Below are 9,360 nucleotides of genomic sequence, written 5' to 3'. Positions count from 1 at the left end.
GCACCAATGTTTTTGAATTCTATACAAAGTTCTACTTTTTCATCTACTCTTTGTCTTTTATTTCCAGCCCCGGGCATGGTTAAATCTCTTGGCACAAAATCTTGTCTCGCAGGACGTGAAAGTGTCTCTCTGAGAAAATCACATCTCGTCTCTCTTCCCAAGATGTTTTTATTATTTGAACCCTCCATTCCAAGGTTGAAATTAAAGCATGGTGATTATTAGACTAACTAGGGGGCTCCGCCCCCTGCTCGCTTCGCTCGCCAACCCCTGGTGTTGGGAATGAGAAAGATTGTGATGTATGAATGAGATATAGAATAGTGTGAAGGTGTAGATGATGCAAATAGAAAGCAAACAATAAAGTGTGTGGCACAGTGTAAAGGTTTATTGGAAAATTTCTTTGCACACGCCGTTTAAGTGTAAAAGGTAATTCCAGGTCAGAACTTGTAAGGTCAATGAAGATGGTTATTGTCGTGATCAGAGTCAACTTTGTCAGAGCTTAGAAAGAGTTGTGTCTCTCCAGGAAGTAATGCAATGACTTGGGTATTTATGTTTTCCACATTAATATTTTTTGGACATAATATAGTGCGTTGTGTTAAAAGGGGCATTTGGTCTAATGAGATTGCTGTTCCAAATCTGTCTGTAACTAAGTTGGCGCAGATAAAGGCTTGAGGAATTGTAATAATATCTGGGAGAAGTCTATCTGTATTGGTGAGTGTACCATCTCCCAGTTGTAATAACCAATTGTTATGATCTGGATGTGGACATCGCATGTTTTGTACTAACTGTATCTTTTGAAAGCAATGCCAATTGTCTGCGTATTTTAAGGTGCACTGAACAATAGCTGAGCGCATGGAATGTGGAACAATAGCTAAGCACTGTCTAAAATCTCCTCGTAATAAAAGTACCTTTCCTCCAAAGGGAAGATTATTATTCATAAACGTTTGTAGAAGTTTATGAATGGTGTTGAGTAAGTGAGTGGATGCCATTGTACATTCATCAATAATTAACAGTTTTGCGAGACGGATGTCATGTGCAGTGCCACTGTTAATGTTCATAGTGGATACCGATTTGTAGGATCTAATGCAGTTCATAAAGATTTCACTTTCAGGTACATCGTTAGTTAGAAGCTTCTATAGATATTCAGGATATGAATGTAAAGGAGGCAGTCTAATTTGACCGTTTTGATAACAACGTGTAAATTCATTACTTGTATTGCCAGTTGTATCTTTAGGGAAGTTAAGTGAATGACAATGATTGCAAATGACATTCATTAATCCCAATGAATTTTCCTGAATAGTGGACTCATTATTGAACGCGTTGTCAGCCACCTTTATTTATTTTGTCCCTTCGCTGCCGTTTCTGTATGTCTGAGGCGGGAGGTGTTTCGTTTTGAATCCGTGCCTGTTTCGATGCAGCACTTTGAGACGCGCGCTGTATGCGTCTACGTTCAGTGTGTCTGTCCATATGCGCTCGTTTCTGATAATGTGTTAGTTGAGCTTTGCGTTTTTGGAGCCGAGACATTTTTTCTTCCGGAGGTTTAGAAGCGCGTTGTAAGCGCCGCCGTGTATTTTGTTTTTTCATGCGGGTTCGTGTGTTTGGTCCCGTTATCCGCGCCGTATCGTTTTGTACCTGTGATCATGTATTTATGACTTGTTTGTTCTTCAGCGTGAGAAATATGGATAAGTAATAAGGAGGATGGCACTCACTGTTAATATGGAGCCTTTTCTGCAGTTGAACAGTTAATAGTGCTTCAGTGTAAGGAGATCCACCTATGCTGCATAGTGTTAAGGTGTTGAGATGACGTATGTTTAATACGGACGGGCACTCACTGTTAATATGGAGCCTTTTCTGCGGTTGAACGGTTAATAGTGCCTCATTGTAATGAGATCCACCTATGCTGCATAGTGTGAATTGTGTTTGGTCCCGTTATCCGAGCCGTATCGTTTTGTACCTGTGATCGTGAATTTATGACTTGTTTGTTCTTGAGCGTGATAAATATGGATAAGTAATAGGGAGGATCGCACTCACTGTTAATATGGAGCCTTTTCTGCGGTTGAACGGTTAATAGTGCCTTATTGTAATGAGATCCACCTATGCTGCATAGTGTGAACGTGTTGAGATGACGTATGTTTAATACGGACGGTTCATTTAGAAATGGGGCTTTGTGTGTAGATTTGTGCATATTTGCGTTGTTGATTTGTTTCAGGGTGCACTGTTCCAATGCGATGCAATATTTGTCCACATATGCGAAAGCAGTATGGGCCATTGCCTTTTGGTGGCCTGATATTTACTGCGGTAGATGCAAAAGCAAATGAACTATTGTAGGATCTAATGCAGTTCATAAAGTTTTTACTTTCAGGCACATCGTTAGTTAGAAGCTTCTGTAGATATTCAGGATATGAATGTAAAGGAGGCAGTCTAATCTGACCCTTTTGACAACAACGTGTAAATTCATTACTTGTATTGCCAGTTGTTTCTTTAGGGAAGTTAAGTGAATGACAATGATTGCAAATGACATTCATTAATCCCAATGAATTTTCCTCAATAGTGGACTCATTATTGAACGCGTTGTCAGCTAAGTGGCGCAAGTCTGCGGACGGTTCCTTTAGAAATGGGGCTTTGGGTGTCACTTCTTATTGATGTTAGTGTGTTTGTGGGTCTGAATCGTCGTTGTTGTGAACGTTTCGTGTGCCATGTCCGTAGTCTGTCCTGCTTCGTCTCTAATGGGCTTGGTTTGGCGGTCACGGCTTCTTTTTTTTGGTGTGGTAGGAGCTTGTTGAATCCTCCTCTTTGTGTGCGTCCCGTTTCGTGTGCAATGGGATTCGTGCAGCGCTGTGTGCTTTGCCGGCGCCTGGGGGGGATGTTGCTTGGAGGGGGTGGTGGGATTGGTGGGGCGCGAGCGTCTTCTTTCTTTTTGTGTGCCAGGGGCTTGTTGAATCCTCCTCTTTGTGTGTGTCCCGTCCGTTGCTTGTGGGGGGGGGGGGTGCTTGGAGGTGGGTGTGGGATTTGTGGGGCGCGAGCGGCTTCTTTTTTTTTGTGTGCTAGTTTCGTGTGCAATGGCTTTCGTGTGGCGCTGTGTGCGTCGCCTGCGTTTGACTCCTTTTCTGCGCTCACTCCTTTTTTCTGTGGTCGCGGCCGCCTCTCGCGGCACCTCATTTCTTGGGGCGCCTGCGCAGTACGTCTTTTTGCGGCTACGGCCCATGGCCGGATGTCCCTGCGTCCATCCGGTTTAGCATTCTCGGTCGGCGCCTCATTTCTTGGGGCGCCTGCGCAGTACGTCTTTTTGCGGCTACGGCCCATGGCCGGATGTCCCTGCGTCCATCCAGTTTAGCATTCTCAGTTAGTAATGTGGATTGTTCAAAGAACATCAAGTTAACTATAAGAATTAAATATTGAAAAGAGGTACAAGCTCCAACTGACTAAACTACATCTGCATAATTTTGCAAGGAATTCTAAATTCAGAATAAACTTACCTCCAACAGCTGACTCCAGAAAGTGCATTTCATCTCATGGAAATCACAACTCTGAGCATGCTGGAGGTTGTGTGCATTTTGATTGGGCCAAGTATATTGGATAAATTGATGTCACATTATATTGAGATGGTACTTGCTGTACCTGTTTCCACAGTTGTAGCAGGCCAATATACAATATAGTGCTATAGACAGGTCTTGTGGAACTCACTGACCAAGCTGTTCAGAATTGTAAGCAACTGGGTGATGATATGCTACATGCCTTTATGTCAGGACTGCTTGACTAACGTCAGCATTTCCATGTACTGTATGTACAAAAAAAAAAACATAAACTAAAAAATAAAGTTCTATTTATCTATCTGCATGAAAAAGGCTTCACGTAATAAGTGAGCTCAAGAACTGGAGCCTGTATGAACTGTTGTTTTAGTGCAGAGAAGGTGGCAGCAGCATTGGTGTTCCAGCAGGTGTTCAGCTCTCAGGTGTTCCAGCAGTGGGATCAAATACAAAAGGCCTGCACAGCTGATAAAGGAGATGTGCCAGAAGGGCAACATTTGGGAGACACTATCAGCAGTATCTAGACAGGCCAAGAAACTCAAAGTCAAAGTAAACTAATCATCTCAACCATATAAGAGCATACAAACAAAATGTCAAAGCTTGGGACTCACAGTGTATACGTAATGCAAATAGGACAAGACATTGTATAAACTCAGAAAACCATGCAGCATACTGTTTAAATAGGCAGTATGCCAATACAATTACCTACCAGAATAACACAGAAACACAGTTAATGCAAGTTCCGCAGTCCAGTACAGTGACTGATCTTTTGACATGAAAGATAAAGTGACTTGTGCATAAACTCTAGCGACAGATTGTGATCTAAGAGGTTGGGGTAGGATGGAAGATCAAGTGGGGCCGCACTGTGGTCTGACATCCTGAGGTAAAATCTATCACATAACCTGACAGATCTGTTTCTGATGCTGTAGTATCTTTTTAGAGTAAAAGAATGAAAAATCCATGAGAGGGGTAAGAAGGGTTCTGCAGCAGGCCTTGTAGAAGTTATCCAGCGTTTGGAGAATGTGTCTTTTAGAGAAGGGAGACCCAGATAACATTCTCCGTTGACCTCACTATTTTCTGTAGTCTCTTGTGGATGAACATGCTGCAATCTCTATACCAGACCATAATGCAGCTGATCGGATCTCTCTGTAAAATGTGGTGAGAATGGGAGACAGGAGGCTTACTTGCTTCAGTGGCCTCAGAAAGTGTAGTCCTTGCTGGGCCTTTTTAGTTAAGGAAGTGGTTATTGTTAGTTCATATGAAGTCCTCATTTATGTGCACACTGAAGACCTTAGTACTCTTTACAATATCTACTGGGGAACCATTAATGCAGACTCAGGTGTGGTCAGGGTGGGTATTTCCTGAAGTCATCAATTAATTCTTTGGTCTTTTCAATGCTGAGGAATAGATAATTGTATCTTCACCAAATGATCAGCTGTTCCACCTAATGTCTATATGCTGACTCATCATCCCTGTTTATCAAACCCTGCAAAGTCATGTCTTTAGCGAACTTGATAATGTAATTAGAGCTGTGTGTGGCTGTGCAGTCATGAGTCTGCAGGGTGAAGAGCAGAGGACTGAGCACACAGCCCTGAGGAGCTCCAGTACTCAGTGTGATGAAGCTGGAAGTGTTTCAGCCCATCCAAACTGGCTGGAGCCTCTCTGTCAGGAAATCCAAGATGTAATTACATAGGGAGCTGTTCAGCCCTTAAACACTCAGTTTCACAATCAGTTTCTGGGGAAAAATTGTGTTAAATGCTGAACTAAAGTCTTCAAATAGTATTCTGACATATGTATATATATTATCCATCCAAGTGTATTAGAAAGAGGTGGAGAGCAGAAGATATAGCATCCTCATTAGACCTAGTGATCCGATTGCAAAGGATCCAGAGAGCCATTGACACTGGAACTTATGTGTGTCTTAACTACCCTTTCAAAGCACTTTATGATATTAGAAGTAAGTGCTACAGGGCTGTAGTCATTAAGTCACGCCAATGATGGTTTACAGTAGGTATCAGAATGATAGTGGTAGATTTGAAGCACACTGGGATGTTTGACTGGAAACTGACATACTGAAGATCTGTCTTCAGTGCTTGCAAGAAATATACTGGGACATTCACAATACCCTTTGGGTAAGACCATCTAGCTGTATTGTTTTCTCTCAGATAAGGCAAATAGGAAATAACTGCCTGGATATAGGGGGAAGTAGATGAGAAATGACTACAGAAATCAACAATAGTATAATATGTGGTGTAAAGTAATATTGTGGGTGAAAGATCTGGCACCACAAAGAATTAAAGAATGACACTTTGGGTTATAGTGTGAATGTCCCAGGCACACCACCAGGAGCTAGAGTGATGCTTTTTGATAGTAAAGACAGGTGTATTATATAATATGATTATAATCTCAGCCTTGCTGTAACTTTCAAGTTAGAATCTTTAGTTGGAGGGGTATTGGTGAATTTACAATACAATACAATACAGTTTATTTTTGTATAGCCCAAAATCACAGAGGAAGTGCCGCAATGGGCTTTAACAGGCCCTGCCTCTTGACAGCCCCCCAGCCTTGACTCTCTAAGAAGACAAGGAAAAACTCCCAAAAAAAACCTTGTAGGAAAAAATGGAAGAAACCTTGGGAAAGGCAGTTCAAAGAGAAACCCCTTTCCAGGTAGGTTGGGTGTGCAGTGGGTGTCAAAAGAAGGGAGTCAATACAATACAATACACAGAACAGAACAAATCCTCAATACAGTATAAAATAAAAAGTTTTTTTAGAAGTAAAAAAAAAAAAAATTAGAAGTACGGAGCAGAATTTAACAGTAGATGATATCACATGATAAGATTTGGATATTTTTAGAGTCCTGGAGACCTCATCCATCAAGCTGCCTCCCCCATTTGGCCATTCCATGGCTGAAACAGTGCTGGGCCAGCCAATCCGATGAAAGGACCCCTCTTTCACACGATTCCTGCAATCCTCCATCAGGGATGACTTTACCTTAGGCAGGCAAAACAACTTGGCAGGTGGGCTGTGGCACCAAGTGCCACATTTGAGTACCGAGAAGAGAAACAGAATAGGTGAGGGTTAGTATCTAATTCTAACTATCATGTTACTCATGTTTTAGTGCTAATGACTAACAACAGAGATGCAGTCTGCACAGTTAATCAGCAGCTCTAGTCAGGATATGCTAAACTGAAGTAGTGAGTCTTCAGCCAGGATTTAAAAGCTGAGACCGAAGGGGCATCTCTTATAGTAGCAGGCAGACCATTCCACAGTTTAGGGGCCCTGTAACTAAAAGCTCGACCTCCCATTGTTATTTTATTAATCCTTGGAACCATAAGCAGACCGGCATCTTGATATCTTAATGTGCGCTCTGGTTTGTAAGTCATGATAAATTCAGACAAGTAAGCCGGACCTTGGCCATTTAATGCTTTATATGTTAAAAGGAGGATTTTGAAATCTGCCCTAAACTTAACCGGGAGCCAGTGTAAGGATTTAAGAAGTGGAGTTATGTGTTCGTATTTTCTTGTTCTTGTAATAATTCTTGCAGCTGCATTTTGGATTAACTGGAGGCTGTATAGAGAACAGTTTGTACATCCAGTGAACACCGCATTGCAATAGTCAATCCTACTAGAGATAAATGCATGAATTAATTTCTCAGAATCCTGTTTATTTAGAAAGTGCCTTAATTTCCTAACATTTTTAAGATGGAAGAAACATGTTTTGGACAACTTTGCAATATGCGCTTTAAATGACATGCTAGAGTCAAAGATAACTCCTAGATTGTGGGCTGATTCAGTAAAATTAATTGGGATTCCAACTGAGTTAAATGATGACAAAATATTGTTGTGATCAGCGTCATTCCCTCCAACAATTAACATCTCTGTTTTATCTGTGTTTAAAGACAAGTAGTTCTCATTCATCCACTCCTTTAATTCGCTAACACAGCTAATTAAAGACAACATTGGAGAAACTTCATTTGATTTAAATGAAAGGTATAACTGGATGTCATCTGCATACGAGTGAAAATTAACATTATGTTTCCTAATGATAGATCCCAGTGGAAGCATGTAAAGTGAAAACAGTAAAGGTCCCAGTACTGAGCCCTGTGGGACACCATATTGAACTTCTGTGTATAATGATGGAGTACTGTCAGCACATTTCTGTACATATTGGAATCGATTTGATAAGTAAGAACTAAACCAAGCGAGTACGGTGCCTGTAAGCCCAACATCATTTTCTAGCCTGTGCAGTAAAATAGAATGGTCAATGGTGTCAAATGCTGCACTTAAGTCCAACAACATAATTGTTTTTGTCCAACAACGTAATTGTGAATTTGAGGTAAACTCTTAGAAGGATTAATCTGTAGATAAACTGGTATCACAGGTAATATCCTACTGACTTCATTTTTATTGGAGGTCCAAACTGCTGGTAGAACTTGTGAGATAGCCCTGTGCTCAGGAAGAATGGGAGAAGTTAGGTGCTTCAATGTGATGACTGAGTAATTGAGTAAGAATGAGTAAATTCCTAGAATCCTGATGAAAGACTGCACACAATGTATTGCCCTTTTATTGAGAGAATTCTGAGAAGTTTTTTTGTCATGGGCCCCAGGTCTTAGCTTTATGAGCTTTTAGGAAAGAGAATGGAAAGATGCTAGGTAGATTCTCTTTACAGCTGAAAGTATCTCTCACTTCTCCATTGAGGGGAGAGTTACAGCAAATGCAAACCAACTTAGGACCAATGTACAACTCTTGGAAGGTCAAAGAGGTGCTGCTACAAAAAATGGTTTGCTGCCTCAGTTATATAGTCTGAATCAGTGGTGTGCATGTTGGCAGTGATATGTGAGTTTACTGCCATGATCCTAAAGTGCCCTTAGGCAGTTAACGCATGCAGATAGTCCTAGAAAGCCAAAAAGAACACTTTAAGAAGCTGACAATGCATCATACTTGATGTCAGAACACGACAATCCAAGTGGAGTTAAGAAGCAAAAAGAGTCTGCAAGAGTCTGGAAAATAAATCAGTGGTAAACGTGACCAAAATAGAAGCAGCTGCAAGCAAATGACAGAGTGCCAACTAGAGAGATGAGAGAAGGAATCACAAAAGAAGGCTTAGTGCTTGAATAAAGTGATAGAGGAATGATTTGGAGCTATTATCAGATGACTATAATGAGAGTTTTTATCTGAGCTGATTGACGCTGATTGTCCACTTAGCTTTTCTTGGAATTTTTCTTCCAAGATGTTGGTCTTGATTTGCATCAGCTTCTATTCTTCAAGGCTTTTCTAGTTTTCAAAGCTGTTTATATCAACTGAAAATAATTCAGTTGATTCAGTAGGATGAAGTAAAAACAGAGATTATCCTGTTAGCATCAGTTGCAAGACGAGAACTGACTTTAGCTGGGATGCCAGTCCATTGCGGTATTGGGGTCACTCACAATGGATCCATCCATCCATTATCCAACCCACTATATCCTAACCAATCCCAGCCAACACAGGGCACAAGGCATGAACAAACCCCAGGCAGGGCGCCAGCATACCACAGGGCACACACACACACACACACCCACACACACACACCAAGCACACACTAGAGACAATTTAGGATCGCCAATGCACTTAACCTGCATGTCTTTGGACTGTGGGAGGAAACCCACACAGACACGGGGAGAACATACAAACTCCACACAGGGAGGACCCAGGAAGTGAACCCAGGTCTCCTTACTGCAAGGCAGCAGCGCTACCACTGCGCCACTGTGCCGCCCCTTCACAATGGATAAATCTAAAATGACTAGTCATCCAAATCTGCAGTTCTTTAAGATACTGGAGGAAGCTGAAGTACCAGGAGA

Source organism: Erpetoichthys calabaricus, chromosome 9 (assembly GCF_900747795.2).
Source record: "Erpetoichthys calabaricus chromosome 9, fErpCal1.3, whole genome shotgun sequence".
NCBI classification, from domain to species: domain Eukaryota; kingdom Metazoa; phylum Chordata; class Cladistia; order Polypteriformes; family Polypteridae; genus Erpetoichthys; species Erpetoichthys calabaricus.
This window is presented reverse-complemented; position numbering follows the sequence as displayed.